The sequence below is a fragment of the Vanessa cardui genome, chromosome 29 (genome assembly GCF_905220365.1).
Source record: "Vanessa cardui chromosome 29, ilVanCard2.1, whole genome shotgun sequence".
Taxonomy (NCBI): Eukaryota; Metazoa; Arthropoda; class Insecta; order Lepidoptera; family Nymphalidae; genus Vanessa; species Vanessa cardui.
The window spans coordinates 501,042-526,117 of NC_061151.1; the positions used below are offsets into that span (position 1 = coordinate 501,042).

At 35.4% G+C, this 25,076-nt stretch overlaps 1 protein-coding gene across 5 annotated transcripts in view; it reads right to left on the reverse strand.

The window, feature by feature from the left end:
* Positions 1-15,832, reverse strand: part of LOC124542015 (fasciclin-3) — a 163,954-nt gene extending 148,122 nt beyond the window's left edge. For all 5 annotated transcript variants that reach the window (XM_047119971.1, XM_047119970.1, XM_047119969.1 and 2 more), the window contains exon 1: positions 15,597-15,832. The gene's annotated coding sequence lies outside the window, so the exon portion shown is untranslated. The remainder of the gene's footprint in view (positions 1-15,596) is intronic.
* Positions 15,833-25,076: the final 9,244 nt, after the last annotated feature.

Below are 25,076 nucleotides of genomic sequence, written 5' to 3' on the forward strand. Positions count from 1 at the left end.
AACATCCAGGATACATGGCTACCCAGCTCAAATAGACTCTTGCACACATTAAGCTTAAAACGCTTTCTTCACAAGAGCCATTAATCATGGACTCTCCGACATTGGCTAGGGCTGATAAAGTATTAAATAAATAATATCATACTTACAAAAGATTTCAAGGGTTTTAGTAACTGATTATCCATAATGACACTAATGATTTGAAATCAGCATTATTTTAACTAAACAATTCCTAAAAATCATAGGAGAAATCGTTAATGTCTAATTCAAATTAATATAAATAAATATAAATATTTGACAACATCACATACATTACTCTGATCCCAATGTAAGCAGAGCAATCGTGTTGTGGAAAATAAGAAGTAAACAATCACAAACACCCAGACCCGAGACAATATAGAAAACTAATGCTTTTCCTATATCGACTCGGGCGGGAATCGAATGGGACCTCAGTCTCGTACCCGTGAAAACCGGTATACACTACTCGACCACAGAGGTCGTCAAAATTACCATTATAACTTTTGTATTGTACTGTCAAATAACTATTAATTTTACAAATGCGAAAGTTACTTAGTTTGGAGATTGTTTGGAGTCCCGTTAAAGGACATAGGATATATATTAGTTCAACCCACGAAGGGTTATAACGGTTTGTGTAATAGCCATTCGTGTATGTTACATGAAAACATTTTAATGTATGAGTTTGGTTCATCCCTATTTCTGAAATGGATGGAAGCCGGTCATCACTAATTACTTTTAAACTGGAGCCGTCTCCAGCGCCCGAGTACAGAAACACGAGCTTATTAAAACTAGACCGAAATACTGAATACATATGTATATATACAGTTTTGTAGTTGTTGTATATTTGTTGCTAGTCATCTTTTCAACGATTCGTAAATTCACTGGTACAGTGGATAGATATACAGTTTATGATAACACGGTTTTTATGTCGCCACTGCCCATAAAATACTTTATTCAATATCAAAATCATAATCAAAATAAACTTTATTCATGTGGGCTTTTACAAGCACTTTTGAATCGTCACTTAACAATTAAGCTACCACAGCTTCGGGAAGTAGAGTCTACCGAGAACAACCGGCATGAAACTCAGTAGTTACTCTTTTTTAACATTTAAAAAATACAATCATATTAGTTAAATAAAATTATACATGTATGTAATGTATCCTGTCTGGAAGTCAACAGATATTAATTACAAGCTTTTTTTTATCAATGTATTTTTTACAAACGATTTGAATTTACAAAACGGTAAGTTCAAATATCTGCGGAATTTTCTTATCAAGACATTACATAAAAAGACAAATATATTTAATTATATTCGGTTCTAACATATATTTTGCGTTCAAAACTATTATATATATAACTTTATCTACTATACATGATTTCAATACTTAAAAAAAATCAACGTCAGCGTCAACTAATAATTTGCATCGCAACAAAAAGACAACTCTCTTAAAAGAATTGTTTATAATTGATATATTTTTTCAAACGATTACACGTACTATCAAATTGACGATTTTCCCCCATTCATTAAGACATTAATTATTACTAGCGAGCATATATCATACAACAAAAACAACAATGGGATTTATATACAACAATGACGTTCCCACGACTGTCTTAGAGTTATATTCGAAAGTGTTTGTCTAATTAAGTTATCTTATGACTGTGGGCGAAGATATACAACGCTATCATTATTTCATGAGTAACAGGTAGTGTCAATATTTTAATTATTAGCTTATACTGTAGAGTCATCTTTATTACATAGTATAAAACAATGTCACTCACCGCTGTCTGTCATTATGAATGCTTAGATCTTTAAAATTACGCAACGGATTTTGATGCGGTTTTTTCATAGATAAAATGAGTCGAGAAGAAGGATTTATAAAGAACTTCTGTGTGCGGTACAATAAATGTAGTTTAAATTGATTTTAATGACAAATTTAAATATATTTCATAATTAGCTACATAATAAATAATTATGAGACAAACAATTTAAACTACAAATATTAATTTAAATACAAAAGTAAATCTATCTGTCTGTATTTTGCGGTCAAACCACTGAATCGATTTTGATGTCATTTGCTATGAAGCAAGTTTCATCTCCAAGGAAGGTAAGCGGTTTAGGTAACCCTTTTTACATTTAGATTACTTAAGAACAATTTTGAAATCCACAGCCATTATCAATATAAATGAACTAAGCTCTAGCATGATATCGCATAGCATATCCGAGCTTGCTATTTACAACGTCAACCTATATTAAACAGAAGTGTTTCCGCGTCATTGTGCTAAAGTAACATCGTTATGTAATTTAGTTTTCATCAGTAAAAGCGAATTTAATCCCGGGGAAAAACTTGGAAAGTTTTACTTTAATCTTTTCTTTATAATTTAAGATAACCAAAGGTACTGACGCGGGGGACGAACACATCTTTGCACTTTATTAAATCCGGATCGTTTTATGGGATATTTACTTTCTCTAGGATTAATTCCCGGGAGATAAAATCGTGATACATTTGTTCTATTTACTTGGTGGTAGGGCTTCGTACAACCTATTTATCATATATTAGGTACCACCAAACAGCTTTACTACGAATTGTTGTGTTTCGGTTTAAAGGATGAGTGATTTGATGTAACATCTTAGCCGAAATTACTGAGAATTAATTTAACCAAGAATAATAACTATTTATTATAGAGCTTATGGGCGGTAGTGACCAATCAGATGGCCTATTTGCCCGCTGGATGCGAGTAGCCCAAGAACGATCTCAGTGGCGTGCAATTGGAGAGGAATAAGTATAACATAAAAATGGTACGGTATCTCTTTAGAAACTTTTGAAATACGATTCAAAAGTGCCTGTAAAACTCGACTTGAATAAAGTTTATTTTGATTTTGATTAAAAAATATAATTAGTGTTTCCCTTGAACCAATATAACTATTTAAATAAACATCAAAATCCGTTGTGTAATTTCAAAGATCTAAGCATACATAGGGACAGACAGCGGTAAGCGACTTTGTTTAATACTATGTAATGATGATGACTAGATAAACCCAAATGGTACAGTGGCTGAAATAATGTGTTTTAACAGAAGCATACGGGATCCTGGGCAACTCTTTTTTTTCATAAATATGAGACAACATCACAGACATTACTCTGATCCCAATGTAAGCTGAAGCACTTGTGTTATGGAAATCAGAAGTAACGACGGTACCACAAACACCCAGACCCAAGACAACATAGAAAACTAATGGTAATCTACATCGACTCGGCCAGCAATCGAACCTGGGACCTCAGCGTGGCGTACCCATAAGAACCGGTGTACACACCATTCGACCATGGAGGTCGTCAATTCTTTTTAATTGGTTTGTGTCTACAATTCATCTCGTACTTGTGCGGTTTTATTATTACTAGTAGTTCAAGCATATAAGAGCTGTATAAATGAATTGTATAAACTCAAATTAACTGTTGAAAGCTATTGTTTCAGTATCAAAGAAAGTTTTAAAAGCTTTGAAGACAATGATGAAGGTCTTAAAACGCCAAAACTATTAGCAATATAAATACAACTAAAATTTTCTTTTTTATGAAGGAGTAAGGATTCGTCTGCGTTTCAAGGGGTCTGTGGGGATGTTCGGTTAAGGCGTTAAAGCGTAACAAATAAACTGATCTTTAGAACTAGTATAGAATAAAAAGGTTCACATAAAAAACTAAAAAAGGGAAAGAAGCTCATTCCAGTACTCTCACAAATTTCGAAATTATCATTTTTGAAAAATACATCGATAGAATGATAATTTAAAACGGTTTCCGATCTAGATTCTACCGAGAACCGGCAAAGACACTCAATAGTTAATCTTTTTCAACATTTATATCACAGATTATGTCAGTAGTCCTTAGGATCTATTTTCGTGTGCTCAGTATGAATGCTAACTGCTTTACCGATCGAGCATGACATATTGCGTCGCAATGATTTGACGTTTAGATTCAAAAGGTACTAAAAGTCTAAGACTCGATAAAGGAATTAATTTGAAAACTGACGAAGGTTTTCCTACTCTGACTGTACAATAACAATAATTACAAAATGTGTGGTTTGTTGTTTTGGTTTAAGAACATAGCAACACATGTGTCCTGTTTCCTTGTCTTTTACTAAATATAAAAAAACCAAATGTCATAAATAGAGTATAGTCACTCTTCAGATACCAAAAACACAAGTTTTTTGTCACAAATCTGTTTTCTGTCTTTACCTGTTCGTATTTTGACACGTCTTGTTCAGTATTGTCGACGGAAGCTAACCAGACTCTGTTTAAACATTGATAACGCTTTTTTTTTTAAACTCCGACATGTATCTGTGTTGTATCGCAAAATATTTCGAACCATAGACAAAATATAATATGTTGCTAACCTATTAAAATATTATAATAAGACAATATATAAGAATAATTTAAACCTTTAGTACATTCTTCTAGTTTTAAAGTGGTTCAGTACAAATCATGACCGCGTATAGAGGCAGCTGAGATGGTCAAATTATTAAAACGCGTGCATGTTAACCGATGATTGCGGGTTCAAACCCAAGCAAGCACTGCTGAATATTCATGTGCTTAATTGTTTATAATTGATGTCGTGCTCAAAGGAAACATTATGAGGTAGCAGCATGTGTCTAATTTCATAGAAATTCTACCACATGTGTATTCCACCAACCCGCAAAGAGCGTGTCGGAATATGTTCCGAATTTTCTGAGCACGAGATGAATTATAAACACAAATTAAGTACATTCAGCGGTGCTTACCCGGGTTTGAACCCGCAATCATCGGTCAAGATGAACGCGTTCTAATCACTGGGCCATCTCGGTTAAAACGGTTTTCCGAAACGGTGGTATTTAATTATCGACGATCCAAAAACGCTTCATTGTGAAGCTTACTTGAATAAAATTGATTTGATTGTGATATTATGAGTATTAGGTACATATTGGGATACCAATATCCGAAGATCTCGAATAAATAACTTCGGATACGATCAGATATCAAGTTGGGTGTACTCCATGGAGTATAACATATAAATATACATTTGTAACGAATCCCTCATGTGTAATCAATGTATTGCGGCTTGTTCTAGGCCCAATGTAGTACATTTTGATTTCTTATTATGATGATTGTGTTATTTGATAGATTAGAGGACAGTCTCAAGGGATGGGCAAGTATAGTACGACAAAAATTATAAATAAATAAATATAAATATGAGACAACATCACAGACATTACTCTGATCCCAATGTAAGTAGCTGAAGCACTTGTGTTATGGAAAATCAGAAGTAACGACGGTACCACAAACACCCAGACCCAAGACAACATAGAAAACTTCTATCTACATCTAATCTACATCGACTCGGCCGGGAATCGAACCCGGGACCTCAGAGTGGCGTACCCATGAAAACCGGTGTACACACCAATCGACCATGGAGGTCGTCAGATTAGATGTAGCATCGGCAAAACGTACGTATGTACACAAGTTGCCCGCGGCTTTTCGAGCATTTCAGTGGGTTGGTTGTCACGAGTTAGGCAATAAACATAGTCTATGTTATTTCCTCGGAGTTCAAGTTTGCTTCATACAAAATTTCATCAAAATTCGGAATCGATTTGGTCGTGAAAGAACGACAGACTGACAAAGTTACTTTCACATTTATAATACCAATATAGATTAGAATTTTGAATACATAACCCAGTAGCACTTTAATACCATAAACAGTACAAAATCAAAGGTCAAAGTTAGTGGTACATTTGCTCTGTTACACCAACGTTTAATGGTATCACTTTGATACACCACTGACCCACTAAACGGCAAACCAAAGTCGTCGTAAAACTTCATGCAGTTTTAATTGCTACGTCTGAACGTAACGGTTTAAAATTTACATTAAACGTTTATGACTAAAACTGTTAACTATTTCTTACACCATGCGGTCCGTTTGTCTGACTATAAATATAATAATAACACCCTGTAAATTTCCTACTGCAGGGCAAAAGCCTACCCCCTTAGAAACAGTAAGGACCATATTCCACTACACTGCTTCAATGTGGGTTTGCTGGATTCACATGTGGCAGAATTTCGTTGAAGCTAGACACTAGCAGATTTCCTCACGATGGTTTCCTTCACCGCCAAGCACGAGATAAAGTAAATGAAAATTCAGCGGTGCTTACCTGGGTTTGAACCCGCATTCATCGGTTAAGATGTACGCATTCAAACCACTAGGCCATCTCGGTTCTTTATGACCGATGATATGACTATTTAAATTTAAAAAGATTCTCTAAATTTAAAAAGATGATGATGATGATATTATATTTTAAATTTAAAAAGCAAACTACATAAATCATGGTGAATGGTGGAGCTCGTCTGGGTGGATACCACCATCAATGAACTACATTCAAGAAGGCTTTTACAACCTTGAAATTAACATTTTATAAGATAAAAGTTACACGTTTACGACTCAGTATGTAGATATAATCGAGAACCAGTAATGGGCACAGTAGGTATTTTATATATGTCGGCGCGGAACCACGAATTTAAGAAAAACACGTGTCCAGAAATGATTATTTTAATAATTTAAAACTATTTCATTGTTAAATGAATAATTTTTAGTGAATTTTGAAATGTTAAATTACTCTGAAAAATTTAATGTTTGTAAACAACTGTTATCTTGAGTGAATAAGTCTACCCACCTATTTTTGTTATAAAAGATCAAGCGACCGCCGGTATCGACAGACTTGGTCGAGCCGTCGGAGCGATCGGACCGTCTCATATTGGAATAAATCAGAGAGGATTATTTCCTGAGTTTTATTTCATACCACCAAAGATGGTTAAAGATCGAACTTCTGACACTCGTGACGTCAGCTATGCTGACGTCATGCTTTTTTAAAAAACGCGCTCGGACATGCCTTCTCCGTTATCAGAAGCGGGATCGGAACAAGCTCCGATCTCTGCCACGTCCTCATCAGCTTCGGTTCCACCTGTCATAGAAGGATCGCTACAAGACAGAACCATATTGCGAAGTGATAAGAAGATCTCTAAGCACTGCACACTTACTGCTTGGTACATCTACTAGCAACTTCGGTGTAATGGGGCCCATCTATGTGGCAGAACCGCAAGCCACGGATCCAATAAATCATTCATCAGCTCCAAAGCCGACTAGTGCGGGAGTACCCACTTCGTCAACACTTGAGGCGGCTACTTCCTACAATTAAGAACAATACGCTTCAAGGGCATCCTCATTTGCCATACTGTTCATATGTGTGGAACATCTTAATTGAAAAATCAACAAGTGACCATGTGGATCACGGAGATCATGGATATCGCGGGGAAATGAGACACTAAGATAAACAACACGTCAGGAAACAGCCGAGCAAATGGCTAAGTGGAAAAAGTTATTACTACCCTCAAAAACGAGTTAAGATTAGTTCTTGATTATTATTAAGAACTACGAGACTGAACAGTGCATCTAGTATATGGAGTTGCACCACTCTCTTATTACACAAAGAAAACATCACATACCACCTGAATTTCTTAAACCTGATGGACATTAATAACCAGAGGACTTTGCAGCACTGACAACACACAACAGCAACAAGAGACTTTTGTGCGGAATAAAACAGTCATCGCTTCTATTCTCAGAAAACTAAAATTAATTATTTTCAGCATAAAGATTAATGAGTCCACGTAACCACCATTACTTGATGTGATTAATTAATTGTGTCTTTCGAGATTTACAGGTTTCATAAGAACGCATCGCATCGCGAAGGTGGTCGGCAGAGGGCGCTCGTGATCAGCTTCGTCGTGCACCGCAGCCGGGCGACCAAGAAATGCGACTGGTGCAGAGCACGCACCATCCCGCAGAATGTCACTAATAACACAACTACAGCAACGAATGACCCTTGTTCGAAATATAACAGTCATCTTTTTATTCTCAGAAAACTAAAATTAATTATTTTCAACATAAAGACTAAGAGTCCACGTAACCACTATTACATGATATGACTAATTAAGTGTGTCTTTCGAGATTTACAGGTTTCATAAAAATTAAGACAGTGGAGAAGGTGGTCGGCAGAGGGCGTTCGTGATCAGCTTGGCAGAGGGCGCTCGTGATCAGCTTCGCCGAGCACCACAACCAGAAACGCGACCGGTGCAGAGCGCGCACCGTCCCGCAGAATGGCCGTGACAGTGGGAGTTGTCGTCCATATCACGAGCTGGTCAGTCAGTGCGAGTGGTCAGCATCGACGAGAACTAATCATCGCATAAAACTGTGAGGCAAAATTTACTTATCTTACCTCTTAAAATCTAAAGAAATAAAAAAGAGCAATAACAAAAAAAGAAAAAAAAAAAAAAAAAATTTTGAATATTAATTACCATTGAGATTCCTCATGCAACCATAACTACACACGTACACTCTCGTTTGAGAGTGATACCTCTGAGCTAACCACGTGTTACCCTCGTATTACTCACGGATCCTTGATGTATCCAAAAGTGAACCATGAGATACCGTTGGGAGGCGTTGTGGAGCCGTGGTAGCCATTTATATACCGTAATCTGGAGAGTGATACCTCTGAGCTAACCACGTGTTACCCTTGAGCTACCCGCGGATCCTTGATGTATCCACAGAGAACCATGAGATACCGTAGGGAGACCTTGTGGATCGTGGTTAGACATGTATACACCACAGATCTACGAGAACCTTTAGTAGCCATGTATATACCATAGTCTGGAGAGTGATACCTCTGAGCTAACCACGTGTTACCCTCGAGCTACCCACGGATCCTTGATGTATCCACAGAGAACCATGAGATACCGTAGGGAGACCTTGTGGACCGTGGTATAGACATGTATACACCACAGATCTACGAGAACCTTTAACAGTTATGAGCATAGTATGCGTAAAATCTGCCCACATTTATTATAATAAAGGTGCATGAGAGATTTCTTTGTGTACTGTTTTACAAAACAATTATCAAAGGTCAACATGATGTGTTGCTTACAGATACCTGCTTCAAAAATGTTTTTTGATTCGCAGATTTCCAATCGCACAACTTAGGCAGGTGCAGAGCGCGCACCGCCTGTCAGAATGGCCGTGTCGGCGCGGAACCACGAATTTAAGAAAAACACGTGTCCAGAAATGATTATTTTAATAATTTAAAACTATTTCATTGTTAAATGAATAATTTTTAGTGAATTTTGAAATGTTAAATTACTCTGAAAAATTTAATGTTTGTAAACAACTGTTATCTTGAGTGAATAAGTCTACCCACCTATTTTTGTTATAAAAGATCAAGCGACCGCCGGTATCGACAGACTTGGTCGAGCCGTCGGAGCGATCGGACCGTCTCATATTGGAATAAATCAGAGAGGATTATTTCCTGAGTTTTATTTCATACCACCAAAGATGGTTAAAGATCGAACTTCTGACACTCGTGACGTCAGCTATGCTGACGTCATGCTTTTTTAAAAAACGCGCTCGGACATGCCTTCTCCGTTATATATTATATTAAGCATGTCGGCGCGGAGCCACGAATTTAAGAAAAACACGTGTCCAGAAATGATTATTTTAATAATTTAAAACTGTTTCATTGTTAAATGAATAATTTTTAGTGCATTTTGAAATGTTAAATTACTCTGAAATATTTTAATGTTTGTAAACAACTGTTATCTTGAGTGAATAAGTCTACCCACCTATTTTTGTTATAAAAGATCAAGCGTCCGCCGGTATCGACAGACTCGGTCGAGCCGTCGGAGCGATCGGACGGTCTCATATTGGAATAAATCAGAGAGGATTATTTCCTGAGTTTTATTTCATACCACCGAAGATGGTTAAAGATCGAAACTCTGACACTCGTGACGTCAGCTATGCTGACGTCATGTTTTTTAAAAACGGCCTCGGGGATGCTGCTCCGTTATCAGAAGTGGGATCGGAACAAGCTCCGATCTCTGCCACGTCCTCATCAGCTTCGGTTCCACCTGTCATAGAAGGATCGCTACAAGACAGAACCATATTGCGAAGTGATAAGAAGATCTCTAAGCACTGCACACTTACTGCTTGGTACATCTACTAGCAACTTCGGTGTAATGGGGCCCATCTATGTGGCAGAACCGCAAGCCACGGATCCAATAAATCATTCATCAGCTCCAAAGCCGACCAGTGCGGGAGTACCCACTTCGTCAACACTTGAGGCGGCTACTTCCTACAATTAAGAACAAGACGCTTCAAGGGCATCCTCATTTGCCATACTGTTCATATGTGTGGAACATCTTAATTGAAAAATCAACAAGTGACCATGTGGATCACGGAGATCATGGATATCGCGGGGAAATGAGACACTAAGATAAACAACACGTCAGGAAACAGCCGAGCAAATGGCTAAGTGGAAAAAGTTATTACTACCCTCAAAAACGAGTTAAGATTAGTTCTTGATTATTATTAAGAACTACGAGACTGAACAGTGCATCTAGTATATGGAGTTGCACCACTCTCTTATTACACAAAGAAAACATCACATACCACCTGAATTTCTTAAACCTGATGGACATTAATAACCAGAGGACTTTGCAGCACTAACAACACACAACAGCAACAAGAGACTCTTGTGCGGAATAAAACAGTCATCGCTTCTATTCTCAGAAAACTAAAATTAATTATTTTCAGCATAAAGATTAATGAGTCCACGTAACCACCATTACTTGATGTGATTAATTAATTGTGTCTTTCGAGATTTACAGGTTTCATAAGAACGCATCGCATCGCGAAGGTGGTCGGCAGAGGGCGCTCGTGATCAGCTTCGTCGTGCACCGCAGCCGGGCGACCAAGAAATGCGACTGGTGCAGAGCACGCACCATCCCGCAGAATGTCACTAATAACACAACTACAGCAACGAATGACCCTTGTTCGAAATATAACAGTCATCTTTTTATTCTCAGAAAACTAAAATTAATTATTTTCAACATAAAGACTAAGAGTCCACGTAACCACTATTACATGATATGACTAATTAAGTGAGTCTTTCGAGATTTACAGGTTTCATAAAAATTAAGACAGTGGAGAAGGTGGTCGGCAGAGGGCGCTCGTGATCAGCTTCGCCGAGCACCACAACCAGAAACGCGACCGGTGCAGAGCGCGCACCGTCCCGCAGAATGGCCGTGACAGTGGGAGTTGTCGTCCATATCACGAGCTGGTCAGTCAGTGCGAGTGGTCAGCATCGACGAGAACTAATCATCGCATAAAACTGTGAGGCAAAATTTACTTATCTTACCTCTTAAAATCTAAAGAAATAAAAAAGAGCAATAACAAAAAAGAAAAAAAAAAAAAAAAATTTTGAATATTAATTACCATTGAGATTCCTCATGCAACCATAACTACACACGTACACTCTCGTTTGAGAGTGATACCTCTGAGCTAACCACGTGTTACCCTCGTATTACTCACGGATCCTTGATGTATCCAAAAGTGAACCATGAGATACCGTTGGGAGGCGTTGTGGAGCCGTGGTAGCCATTTATATACCGTAATCTGGAGAGTGATACCTCTGAGCTAACCACGTGTTACCCTTGAGCTACCCGCGGATCCTTGATGTATCCACAGAGAACCATGAGATACCGTAGGGAGACCTTGTGGACCGTGGTTAGACATGTATACACCACAGATCTACGAGTACCTTTAGTAGCCATGTATATACCATAGTCTGGAGAGTGATACCTCTGAGCTAACCACGTGTTACCCTCGAGCTACCCACGGATCCTTGATGTATCCACAGAGAACCATGAGATACCGTAGGGAGACCTTGTGGACCGTGGTATAGACATGTATACACCACAGATCTACGAGAACCTTTAACAGTTATTATGACACAGTTGTGAGCATAGTATGCGTAAAATCTTCCCATATTTATTACAATAAAGGTGCATGAGAGATTTCTTTGTGTACTGTTTTACAAAACAATTATCAAAAGTCAACATGATGTGTTGCTTACAGATACCTGCTTCAAAAATATTTTTGATTCGCAGATTTCCAATCGCACAACTAAGGCAGGTGCAGAGCGCGCACCGCCTGTCAGAATGGCCGTGTCGGCGCGGAGCCACGAATTTAAGAAAAACACGTGTCCAGAAATGATTATTTTAATAATTTAAAACTGTTTCATTGTTAAATGAATAATTTTTAGTGCATTTTGAAATGTTAAATTACTCTGAAATATTTTAATGTTTGTAAACAACTGTTATCTTGAGTGAATAAGTCTACCCACCTATTTTTGTTATAAAAGATCAAGCGTCCGCCGGTATCGACAGACTCGGTCGAGCCGTCGGAGCGATCGGACGGTCTCATATTGGAATAAATCAGAGAGGATTATTTCCTGAGTTTTATTTCATACCACCGAAGATGGTTAAAGATCGAAACTCTGACACTCGTGACGTCAGCTATGCTGACGTCATGTTTTTTAAAAACGGCCTCGGGGATGCTGCTCCGTTAAGCATGAATAAATTATTTACATTGTATCCTGTTTCATAGTTGCCGAATAATAATTCCACGCATCATATTTACATATAATAAAATTGGAGTGTCTGTTTGTTATATTAAAATAGCCCTTTTTACTCAATGCATATGTATGTATACACGGTACATATACCAAAATAACATTTTTTACAATTTTTGTTTGCCTGTCTGTCTGTTTGTTCCGGCTAACCTTTGGAACGACTGGGCCGATTTTGACGGGACTTTCACTGACAGATAACTGATATAATAGGAAGTAACTTAAGATACAATATTTTTTTTTTTTTGTTAAATTCAAACGCGTATAAGGTTCCGGGCACAGCTAATATATACATAAATGTATTGCTTAATATTTTCATAATATAGGCTTATGTCCCGTTCATTAAATGTTTGTGCTATGGAAAATAAGAAATAACGAAACAAACACCCAGAACCAAGACAACATAGAAAACTAATGAACTTTTTCTACATCGACTCGGCCGGACGAACCCGAGACTTCGGAGTGGCGTACCCATGAAAGCCGGTGTACAACACTCGACCACGGAGGTTGTCTTATTGAAATAAAAAAAAGTAAATAATCTCGAAATATCCCACAGCTGGGCTCTTAAGCTTCGGTTCGGGCTAGTGCTATACATGATACCCTAATCATACTTATGCAGGTAGGTCTCCATATGTTTATCGTCGCTTAAGAGATGAAAACACCCATACATATTTAAATATATACATAAACAATTCGCTGTTTTTTGAACGCTCATCACAAAAAAACCGCTGAATATTTTAACATGAAACTTATACCGTTATATTCAGCGCGTTTCAGACTTCAGACGGCTTTTTGGCTAAACATTCTCGTGGAATATAAATCAACGCGTAACGCGGCCGCAGCAACGCGTGGCTGGTCCGCTAGTAAATTATAAAACTCGTGAAAATTGATAACTCAGTAGTTTTTAATTCGTTTTACGCAAATCTGGTTAAAGCAAAGTAAAGTAACAGCCTGTAAATTTCCCACAGCTGGGATAAGGCCTCCTCTTCCATTAAGGAGAGGAACATATTCCACCACGCTCTTCCAATTGTTGGCGGAATGCACATGCGGCAGAATTTCGATGAAATTAGTCACATGTAGGTTTCACGATGTTTTCCTTCACCGCTGAGCACGAGATGAATCTTGAGCTCGGTGGTGAAGGAAACTATGTGTCCATTTTTAACGAAATTCAGTCACATGTGAAACCACCAACCGGCAATGGAATAGCGTGGTGGAATATACTTCTAAGGGACAGAAGGATTTTGCCCTACAGTGGGAAATTTATAGGCTATTATTGTTATATATTATTTTTATTAGTGATGACTAGCTTACGATTCTGTAATATTTCTAATATATATAAACAATTGCGAATTATTACGACTCCAGTACTGTTTATACGTTAAGATACATACCTAAGTTTCAAGTAATCAATAAGAATCGGTCTTGTCTCGAAATACCTAAGGCATGACTCAGTTTATGAGATACATCGGCGTTATTGAAATACTTGAATAATCAAACTTGTTACTCTAACCTCTATAAAAAGAACATGAATATATATTAATATTATAAATGTGAAAGGTACTCTGTCTGTCTGTCTGTCTAAATTTAATGAAATTTGGTGAGAAGCAAACTTGAACTCCAAGAAAGGGCATACAACAACAACAGCCTGTAAAATCCCACTGCTAGGCCAAAGGCCTCCTCTCCCTTTGAGAAGGTTTGGAACATATTCCACCACGCCGTTCCAATGCGGGTTGGTGGAATTCACATGTGGCAGAATTTCAATGATATTAAACACATGCAGGTTTCCTCACGATGTTTTCCTCCACCGCCGAGCACGAGATGAATTATAAACACTAATTAAGAACCCGAAATCATCGGTTGAATCATCTCGACTCATAGAAAGGGAATATATGAAAACTAACTACTACTAGTATTACATGTGAATGTGTCTGTATTATCCCACTGTTGGGCTAAAGACTTTTGAGGAGGTTTGGTATCCCACCACGCTGTTCCAATGCAATGTTGTATACACATGTGACGAAATTTCATTGTAATGTGACAAATAAGCCTGTTTTTGCGATGTTTTTTTTTTTAACCAGGAATGAGATGAATTATAAACAATTAACATATTAAAAAAATTGCCAGACCTTTTAACCAAAACCTCACTTAAACGTTACAGTAGTAGTAGTATATTAAAAATAATATTGTTTTAAATTGAGATATTGTATTAGGAAATGAATACCATCTAAGTTACAATAAGTACAAAAAATAATATATCATCAAAATCGATCAAGTCGTTGAGAAGATATACGAACAGATATACCGTGCTTTTATTTATAAAGATTAGATCTTAGAACGCCCGTTAGAAAAGAGACAGGCTTGAAAAATAAGTCAGACAGTTCCTGGGAAAGGTTAAAGTATAGATAAGCCTAGATAAGTGCTTCAAGGAACCCTAGGTTACCATGCGAAACTCAATATGGTCTTGTAATTTTACTTCGTCAAATAGAAAATTAAATATAAAACTTTTGTAGTCATCGTTAAGTAATACCTACTGGACCATCTCTGTTCTTATATGAGTTGTATATTTGTTTTAAAAAACTATTTGTCTTATAATTTTTATGGAAAATTTAACCAATAGCACGAAATCGAGGTTTCCTTTTTTAAATTAAATCAATCGAACTAGTTTAACGGCTTTCGAATACCATTCCATTTACAAAAAAAAAAACGAATATTCAAGGAAAATCAATGAATAGAATAGCTTCCATTTTTAAATATTCAATCTCACTGTTATTTATACACAATTCTACACTCATACAAAACCCGTTACCATTTGAAAGTAAGCTGACAATGGAGGTAACTCAATAATTACTGCACTACTACATAAAAGACCGCTTCGACGAGACTTTGAAACAAAGAAAACTAGACTGACGAAAGTTTTAACCAATAAAGACATAATAACAATACTAAACACGTTGCTGTAAATTTGGCACGTATGAGTAAAAATAAAGAAATATCAATAAATATGATTAGCGCGGAAAGTGTAGATATATACAGATACATACCAAGATAAGGCCGAACAATCGCCGTGAGTCACAAATGCACTTTTTTACTAACACAAAGATGATTTTGAACTTTTGAAAAGAGTATTTTACGGTTGAACGCGGCACTGACCGCCTACGCCACACCTCAGAGCACTTTCAAAACCGGTTCTAAACGGTCACGTAAAAGTAGTCTCGAATTCCGGACAGAAGCAACGCACACTCACCCTACGGCTGTTGAATGTGTACTGGCGCGCCGAGCGGTTGGGAAAAGTTGTAGTGTTGCCATATATGCAATTTTATTTTGACTCATTTTTTTTTATTTGCTTGATCTTTTAAATTAATATAATGTTAATTACTATTAATATATTTTAAAAATTAATTAAATTACTGATAGCATAGTACAAACTTGTAAAACTAATAAATAAATAAACACAAAAATCTTATTAAGTAGTAAAAATTGATAAATGAATATACCTACTTTAAAAAATATTTTTCTTTCAATATAAAATACTGTATAATTTTTATAATATATAATTACATATTTAATAGTTTGTAAATGTTTTTTAAATAATTGGTATTATTTTAAAATAACATACGTAACGAATGTTAAAAAATCATTGAATTTTTTTTATTATACAAATAAAATAAAAATATAAATGTATAATGTGTAAGATTTTAAATAACATGGTTATTTTTATTATTACAGTTATTAATTACGGTATATTTACCATGTTTTTTATTTTTGTTCGGTGGAGCTCGATATTTCGACATAATCTACGAATGTCTTGTTCACGTCTCGTGAATTTAATAACTGTAATGTGTGTATGATATCTAAACACAAAACAATAAATAACTTATATAAATATAAAACTTTTGTTTCATTATTTGTTTCCCTAAATAATATTTCTATTTTCAATGCTGACAACACTTGAATACAACTTTCATCGGGCGTTCGGATAGTTTCGTAAGGCTTCGTGTCGCTCCGTAAAACGGCGCGCTACGGTTCATGGCGTAAAAAAAAACCTACATCGGTTAGAAAACAAAAGTGGGACGTCTCTTGTTTATAACTACCTTATTACATGCACTTTTACGTTTGCTATTTGATGTACAAATTGAAAATATGATCGAGAATTTCAATTAAGAATTCGTTTCGCGCCAAATTCTAAACACAAATCTTGTAATTATAATTAAACTTGAATTAGACTACCAGAAGTTTTATACAGAAATCTATAATTAATAATTATTATAATAATACATTTTAACAATGAATATAGCTAACCTACATATGTACCTACTTATTAATTGTTCTAAAAATATAAATTACTGGTTTCGTTGATTATTAAAATAACGTATTACTTCTTTTTAAAATTGACAGTTAAAATATTAATGAGGCAAAGGAACATTTAATACTTACATATAAGGTAATTTTTATTATAATGGTTTTGTGTATATTAAATAGGTACTCAATTTATATTTTATTATCTATAAACCAGTTTGACAGGACTACAAATGTTTTTATCTCATTCTTATCTATTGGTTTAAAATGGGATAGTAGATTTTTTATTTTATTTTAGAGGCAAATGAATGATTCTCTAATGGCGAGTAGTGTATGTCCGTACACATTGACAGATTCATTAACCGCAATGCGTCTAAAAGCATGAGAATAAAGATGTTATGTCGCTTGTTTCAGTAATTAGACTGGGTAACCAGCCTATCAATACCAGTAATAGTCAAATGGATGAGTAGTTGCTTAAGTAAATTGTGGTATCAATAATAATTTTAAGAGTTGAAATAAAACATTTATTAACATAAGAATGAATAACATTAAATGCTTAAATAATATGTCTTGACCGCGTGCAATGGTGGCAAGAATACTAATAATGAAGCGCTGCTTGTCCGGCTAAAACCGGCAATAACATAATTCAAATAATTAAAGTCCATGACAAAAAATATTTCAAAAACAGTAGACTTAGTATTTGTTGATTTCTAAGCAAAATGTAGAAAAAAAAATAGTATTTTATTGATATAATCTGTAATTAAAATGGCGGTAAAACTCTGTAGTTCTATTGAGTTCGATGCGCGGTATTTTTCAATAGAATCTATTTTCCGAACAACAACATGACGATTTAAAAGTGCTTTTATAAACCTACTCGAATTAAGAATATTGTGTTTTAGCTGTTGGAGTATCTCAGCTCTACCCAACAAAGCATTAATTAATAATGCTAATTTAGGATCCGTAATTCAATACTTAAATCATTATACAAATCTCGTATAACTCTATTATTAAGACAAAAGCCACGACCGCCGGATGTGGCCATCTTTATTTTAATAAATAAACAAAAGGAGTTCTTTATAAAGAGTTTTTATATGACTCATCTAGCCCCAATTTAATGAAAAAAGACATCGATTTGTCGCGGGCGGGTTACGTCCTTTGTTTTTTGGGCTCACGTAGATTACTAAACCTACCTAACTTTGTATGCGTCCGGACTCCGCTCGCGTAAATAATGTAAAATCTCAATACGTTTTCAGTAGCCAGTGTAACTACAGGTACAAGGGACATAACATCTTAGTTCCCAAGGTTGGTGGCGCATTGACGATCTAAGGAATGGTTAATATTTCTTACAGCGCCATTGACGGAGATAGGTTCATGAGGAAAGTCTGCAATTTATTAATATTATCTGTATATTAAAATACTGTTTGTCATCCCGGTTTGTCATCTTGCAGAAAGGCCTACCACTGTATGAAAAAACTGTTTTGTACTTTTTGTAGTTCAGCGTTCAGATAGACAGACACGATGAGGAGGCTTTATCTATATATATAAACTAACATGTCCCGACTGAGTGATTCATCATCGCCGAGCCTAAACTATTAAAGTTAGGGCCATAAAATTTGGCGAGTGGGATTGTTTTATGAGTATACACTAAGGCAGGAATCTTGTAAAATCTTCCCCCAAAGGGGACAAATAAGGTTTTGAATGTTAGCATGCAAGTCTGTTATTAAATTGTAAACAGAAAATGATACACACCAATGTAGTTTAAACACCAATTAAGTCAGTCTTAAAAAAAAGAAGCAAGCCGGGTGACTTCTTTTGTTATATATAGATACATAAAGAGCACATTTTTATTACGTAGATAATAACAATTTCGAATCCAAAAGCCTCGTCTCTATATAATAGTAAACCAATAGCTAAGTAACGTTTTCAAGCCATGAATCATGGCCGGCACTGAACATTCATCGAAGAAAGTAGCGCACTCGCTAATCGTGGACAATGGGGCGATCTCCCATCACTTTCACGTGCCTTATTGAAAAACTATCGGACAAAATACTATGAATTATTCATACAAAAATATTCATATAAACTCCGGAGTTAGTAAGATATTATAAACAACAACAGCCTGTAAATTTCCCTCTGCTGGACTAATCTCCCCTTGAGCAGAAGGTTTTGAACATATTCCACCACGCTGTTCCAATGCGGGTTGGTGGAATACTCATGTGGCAGAATTTATACGAAATTAGACACATACAGGTTTCCTTCACCGCCGAGCACGAGATGAATTATAAACAATAATTAAGCATATGAATATTTAGCAGTGCTTGACTGGGTTTGAACCCGCAATCATCGGTTAAGATGCACGCGTTCTAACCACTGGGCCAATTCGGCTCATATTATATTATAAGTAAATATTTGCAAATCTAATCAAATCAAAATTTACTTTATTCAAGAAGGCTTTTACAAGCACTCATGAATTATAATTTAAAAATTATATTAAGTGAAGTTACCACCGGTTCGGAAAGTAGATTCTTCCAAGAACCGGCAATAAACTTTAAAGAAGTCGTTTTACTATTTCGGAATTCCCCTTAACAACAAATAAAATTTACTCTAGATTCTATAAAGTAACAGCTGTAAATATGCTGGACCAAGCCATCCTCTTCGAAGTTTCCTCTTATGTCCGTATGGGTGGCTAAGCAACTAAGTTTTTTTTTATGTTATTGGGAGCAAACGAGCAGGAGGCATCTTGATCCAAAGTGACTACCACCGCCCATGGATATCTGTAATACGATGGGGCTTGCAAATGCGTTGCCAGAATAAACCCACAAATTTACAAATTCAATTTTCATCTTTTTGAAATGAAATGAGATCAAAAGAAAATAGTAAGTTTCGATATTCCCATAATATCGATAATAACTTTTGAAAAAAACTACGCGGAAGATTCAATACAAGTATTATAGTTACTGTCAATTCACAGTATAAATACTTTCTGATATTTCAAGATTGTGTTTTGTGATCAGCTTAGTTTTTCTTAAAGAATGTCTACTGGTATCTCTAACTGTTATTTATATACTAAATTCAAATATAGTCGTGTAGCTTAAATAAATAAAACGGTACTGCTCTGCTATTCACGTTTAAATTCCAACAATCTATATGGTACATCACTGTAATTGTATAAATAAAAACGTTTATCTGTATAATCTGTACTTTATGACATTAAACTGACATTTCTAACGAATCTCTGGATCTTAGATTCTACAACGTAAAATATTATTCTCTTCAAATATTTTTGACAATATCTAAAAACTTAGCTCAGTTCGCAATACTAAAAACTTTTATTAAATTAATTTAATATTATATTTTTGATTACCTGGCAACATTCAAATAGCCAATGTCACAAATTTATGAAAAAAAAAAAACATAATTCAAAATGGATATTATGCAAATTATGATTTAATTTCATTTAAATAACTAGATATAAGTTTTAATTAGAAATATTCATAAGTAAAAAGAGTTGAAGCACGACCTCGTTCCAGAAACTTTTTTCGCAGAGACATGACATTATTGGTAAACGAAAACAGCTTTTTGTGTTATCTATCATGAATAACTGAATTTGATTATTAATAATAAAAAAATACTGTATCATATTAATTCCGTTAGGTGACCATCTGTATAGGTACCAACCACTTATTAATATTTTACCGCCTGACAGTAATAGTATTGTTTTTCCGGTTTGGAAGGTGATTGCAAAGTAACTACAGGCACAAGAGACATCTTAGTTCCCAAGGCGGCACATTGGCGATGTACGAAATGGTTAATATTTCTTACAATAGGTGGTGGTGACCACTTATCGTCAGGCTCATTTAATCATTTGTAAACATAAATAATAAAAAAGGCATATTATTCAATACAAGATTATACAGACGAAAAAGAGCGCGTAGCATGTATTCATTTCAGCCGAAGGACGTCCACTGCTGGACATAGGCCTCCCCCAAAGATCGTCACAACGCCCGATCTTGTGCAGCCCGCAACCAGCGGCTTCCCGCGACCGTCACCATGTTCGCGGACCACCTTGTGAGGCCTACCCACACTGCGTCTTCTGGTCCGTGGTCGGTATGCAACATTTATAAAAAAAATATAATTGTGATTAACTAACATGACTGTATTTTTAAATATTGAAAAAGAGTAACTACTGAGTTTCTAGCCGGTTATTCTCGGTATAATCTACTTTCCGACTTAGCATCACTTGATATAATTGTTGAAATGACGTTTCAAAAGTGCTTGTAAAAGCCTTGATTAAAGTATATTTTGAATTGATTGATTAAATTTAAAAATAATATAAACTAATCAGAGCTCAGACATGATAGCGTTAAACAAAAGTAAATATCAAAAGTGTGTCAGTTCAAACAACTGTTCAAATGGAAGTTTTAAAAGAGTATTTCTTTATAAAGTTTTAGTTCCACGATACACGGTAACCCGGATAGTTTTTATCTTTACATTTCTTTCGGATTTTATTCTCCGAAGAATGTTTTACACTTTTATCTGTTATTTATTTTTAATCTGTTTCAACGTTTTAGTTCAATGAGCGTACTCTTTTTCTCTCTGGTATGTGTTTCTTTATTTCTTTGTGTTGATTGTGTAATGTATATTATTATCATTATTTATTTGTTTTATTTACTAATAATATATAATTGTATTGAACATGTATTTTTAAATATTGATAAAGAGTAACTACTGTGTATCTTGCGGCTTCTCTTAGATCTTTAGAATTACGCAATAGATTTTAATGCGTGTGTGTTTTTTTTAATAGATAGAGCGATTCAAGAGGAAGGTATACATAATACATGCACAATATAGTATACACTGATTATTTGTCGTAAATAAACACATATTTTGGAAACGCTGGCTGAGCTCTGTCGTCTAGATTAAAAAAAAAAAGAAGATCAGCATTGCACCCGCGTGAAGGGTTGCTAGTTTATAATAAATAAATACGAACAGCTAAACTTTAACAGGAAACTTTGGCAGCCATTTTGAATTAATTACAATATCTAGACTTTATTAGTTTGCATTACCAACAACAACTGTCTCGAACAATTCAAATCGGTTGAATTAATCGTGTTAATTCAAACACGTGCTGTAAAATTGAATTACTAGAAGTTAAGAAACATCGAAATAAGTTATTAAGTAAGAAAGTTATATAAACACAGAGAACTTACACACATATTAAACGTCCTTTTTGAAGTTGATGAATAAAAAATATTATGTGAACGTTTCGTGGGAGAGTAGTTCGATATCCGGGTGGGGTTGATAAAATATTATGCGTTGCGATTATTACATCGAATGTTTAATGTAATGCATATATTTGTTTACACGATAAAAAAAACCTTCATTATACCGGTTTTAATGATGATTTATGATATTATTTACGTATGACATATTGTTTGAAAACAGTTTATTTAGAACACGGAACAATACTAAAACGAAAGTAAATAATCCTGAAAAATAAAAAATAAAGTATGTGTACTACTTAATCTACAAAAAAACATAACAAAATATAAGAAAGAGATTTGTTAAGCAATGATTGTAAGCATATCTTAAATAGGCGTACCATTCAGCTTCCAAGTTGGGTTGCAAAAACCAAACGCTGATTTCCAATGGTTACCTATAACAGTGTAAAGCATCCTTTGTATCACGACTAGTGAAATTCCGATTGTGGCTTGCCCCACGTTTAAAGGAGGGATAGGTCTAGACCTATACCTAGGTACTCTATATACTTTACGATAAACCTGAAAACGACTACGCCCAATTCAATTCCAACAGTAGGACGTTCAATTGAGAGATTTAAAAGCGTAACAAAAAACAACAACAACAATAGCCTGTTAATTTCCCACGGCTGGACTAAGGCCTCCTCTCCCTTTTGAGGAGAAAGTTAGGAACATATTCCACCGCGCTGTTCCAAAGCGGGTTGGTTACACATGTGGCAGAATTTCTATGAAATTAGACACATGCAGGATTCCTCGCGATGTTTTCCTTTACCGCCGAGCACGAGATGAATTTTAATAAAAATTCAGTGGTTCTTGCCTGGGCTTGAAACGCAATCATCGGTTTAGATGCACGCGTTGTTGTTGTAAGTACGAATGATCTGACCATATTTGATAAATTACAATATTTCGTATTTATAATATTTTTGTTTGCTTTTAAACTGTAAAATATTAAACAATACAGAACATGTCAGTCACGATTTGACGGAGTGGTTATAATAACTAATGTTAGTAGTATTTTCCTGCTGATTCGTAATTCCGATTCTCTAGGCGAAATGATTCAGTCATAGTGAAGGTATTAGGCATTATATGAAATAGAAATATATATGCACAATTACATCAAGACTTAAGATCAAGATCTAGATGTTTTGTCGACGAAAATCGATATGGTTTGATGAAATCCAGATTTATTAGAGATCTAATGGATTATTTTTTAAATTTATTTAATAACATCTACGAGCTCACTTGCATCCAGTTAGGCTTTTCTTTTTTAATATGAGACAACATCACATACATTACTCTGATCCCAATGTAAGTAGCTGAAGCACTTGTGTTATGGAAATCAGAAGTAACGACGGCACCACAAACATCGACTCGGCCGGGAATCGAACCCGGGACTTCAGAGTGGCGTACTCATAAAAACCGGTGTACACACCACTCGACCATGGAGGTCGTCATTGCAAGTAGCCTTTACTAATTAATTTTCTTAAAATAGTTTGTTGTTTGCAGTAGTCGTAAGTAAGTATGCTAGAAAGTGCAACTTGAGATAAGTGCGGAAAACTCTTTGTCAAATTTCATCAATTAAATATGACGACAGCCTTTTCCATCTTAAACTTCCTCCCTGCGCTCCAATCCCGGGCACAGATAGTTATCAATATCACTTGTTTATTTCGAAAACCTTCGAGCTTCATAATCACCGGGATATTTTCTTACTATAGGTACATATATTTTATATAAATATTTATGCGGCACTTTTCCATTAGCATTTTTCTTCCATCAGAACCATGTTATCTAACATGAATTATCATTGTGATTTCAATTTAAAAACTTCGTATTTCGAGCTGTGAGGCCGGATTATGAGACAACATCACATACATTAGGTACTCTGATCCCAATGTAAGTAGCTAATGCGCTTATGTTAAGGAAAATCAGAAGTAACGAAACACACAAACACCTACACCAACGACAACATGGAGATCAAGTAATGATAATCTACATCGACTCGGCCGTACGAACCCGGGACCTCAGTGGCGTACCCATGAAACCGGTGTACACACCATTCGACCACGGAGGTCGTCAAAAGACCGAATTATTTTTAAACAAAAATCCATGTGGCTTAACGAATATTCTGCAAACGGATGAAGCAATTGCTTTTAGCATTATCTCGTCTCGTAATTAATATTTACTGCGGTTGTTGGAACAACTGAAAAATAAATAAAACTACGTCCTTTGGTACGTTTGGAGATTGAAGACTCTTTTTCCACTCGTCCGCTACAGCTGGCCTACTTACGTAGATTATTTCTTTTTTATTCCAATTGCCTTATTGCTGGGTTATAAGGTGTAAGATTTGGGCCCTGGCTTCAAACATCAGAGGCTTTTTCTTAAGAAAAACTAAAGAGGAAAAAATTATAAGATCTCTTACCATCCCTATCGAGTTGGTCTAATCTATAATATTCACGATAGATTGGTAAATAAAGCCGTTTTGAAATTGTTATTGGAACAACAAAACAAAAGCGTATAGGTATAAAAAGTTAAGTATAATGGTGTTGTATTAGGTATAAAAAAAACATAATAAATAAAGGTATATCAACCATAAACATAAGTTATACAAAATTTAGCTGAGTTATTAGCAAATCGCAAATCTTAGGTTTGTCTATATTTATTCTTACATCGATTTTTATCGTAATAGGCTATTTGACAATGCAAAAAATAAATTGTGAATTATTATAATCAGTGTATATTATGAGTTTAAAATGGTTATTTACAAACGAAACTTGAAAATAATACTTAATTTATTCAAAAATCAATAATACATTTTCTCAAACGTTTGTCACGTGACACAACTGTGAACTTGTAAACCTTGCTTTTCTACTATATGTACCACAGATTAAAATAGAGCAAAGTGACGTCACCGACCCCATTACAGCGTCATATTGTCCAAGTAGCGTTTTCGCGCGTTATTTAAATATG